Here is a 1,675-nt window from a genome sequence, read left to right as displayed (position 1 = left end):
GCAGTAGTCTATTTTTAACATTTTGGGGGCTTATCCCTTCGTTTCAAATCTAACAGGCATGTTCTGTGGCGTGAGAGACAGAAAAGCTGACTGGGTGCACTTACAAATCAGGATCATCAGGATTTGCAATTTCTGTAGAATCAAAGATATGAATGAGAAAGCCCAATTAGAATACTTAAAAGATCATTTGTCACCACTTTAATCTTCATGGGGTTTTACTCATCATTTTCTTTGACTAAAATTATTAGAATCTTTGTCATATTCATCTCAAGGCCAAATGGGAATAGTACCATTAATTTTATATTTTCAATATTTTGGAGCATTTTAGCATGTCATACTAGATTATAGGTGGTAGGTGACTGTTTTAGTAGAGAAAGTCTTGATTGGTGGCATATTCAGCATCACATCATCTCAGTGTCATTTCTCTAATTCCATATTTCATATACAAATGAAGACTGAGGGATTTATTTCTGTTATTTAATAGCATTTGTTTAATTCAGAGATTAATATATCATCTTCAACCCTGAAAAAAGAGGCCCTCTGAAACATCAGACCCAAAAAATTGGACACGGCCTATTAGCCCAAAAGAACATGTTGCCAATTATCTCCATGTTTATTTAAATATTTAGCTCTAAAGGAAGCAATCATTCCTTTATACTTCTTTAAATTTAGTATTGACATTTTTATTTTGGGAAAGGAGGTCTTTTTTTTTTTTTTAACATGGATACAGGAAAAGAAAACTCTCCAATAAAAATATTGTCTAAAAAGTTTGTTTTGTCTGCATGATTTACTAAATATGTACAATTTCAATTCACAGCGAAGGTAACAAAGATTTAAACAGCCAACATCACAAATGTCTCAAGTTCTAAAAAAAAATCACTGTGCACAGTTTAACAATTTAATTGAATAAAAACCAAAGCTAAGCCTTCAGTCTGAATCTTTTTTATGATGGGCACAAGCCATGTATTTTTTTCATCTTTGTTACACGATGTATATTTCTGTGACTAAACGCCCCTTCCCATTTTAGTATATTAGGTTATGTCAGTACAGACTTAAAAGAGACATAAATTGCCTCTTGGTACACCTATATGATTCTTGATGTGTTCACATATATGTCAGGATATTTATCAATATATAAAATGACCAGATGAGTCACCTGTGATTTTTTTTTAATGTCTTCAAATGTAGGAATGTTTTGTTGCATGTATAAAATTTTTTTAATTTATAGGAGTGCTATTTAAAGCCATAATAATTTGACCAATGTCCTCTTGACATAAAGTGTCTAGAAACAACTATTCTATGCTGGAAATATAGAGATTCCATATCTCTACCCCATTCAGGTTTGTCAAGCTTGCTATTATATAAATCTGAATGTTATGGTCATTCTGATTTAATGGCCAAGTGAATGAACCAATTAATCATTAGAAACAAATGTCGCTGAATATAGAATAGTGGAGTTACAGTTAAGGAGGGTGCCATCACTTTGGCTAACCCTATAAAATCTATAATAAGGTTGTTTTCACATATATTTTTTCCCCATGTAAATTCTTTGGTGTTTTTTCCCCCTTCATTTTCAGTGCTGTGATTGATGAACATGCAATGTGAGATTCAAATAATTGCACTGAGCATGTTTATTTGAATAATTGCCCCATTGCACAATCAAATAAATCTGCTG

General features: G+C 32.1%; 1 protein-coding gene across 5 annotated transcripts in view; it reads right to left on the bottom strand.

The window, feature by feature from the left end:
• Positions 1-594: 594 nt before the first annotated feature.
• ZEB2 (zinc finger E-box binding homeobox 2) overlaps positions 595-1,675 on the bottom strand; it is a 136,154-nt gene continuing 135,073 nt past the window's right edge. For all 5 annotated transcript variants that reach the window (XM_061438561.1, XM_061438601.1, XM_061438571.1 and 2 more), the window contains one exon: positions 595-1,675. This exon is cut by the window's right edge and continues 4,452 nt beyond it. The gene's annotated coding sequence lies outside the window, so the exon portion shown is untranslated.

Source organism: Bos javanicus, chromosome 2, assembly GCF_032452875.1.
Source record: "Bos javanicus breed banteng chromosome 2, ARS-OSU_banteng_1.0, whole genome shotgun sequence".
In the NCBI taxonomy this organism is placed as follows: Eukaryota; Metazoa; Chordata; class Mammalia; order Artiodactyla; family Bovidae; genus Bos; species Bos javanicus.
This window is presented reverse-complemented; position numbering and strand designations above follow the sequence as displayed.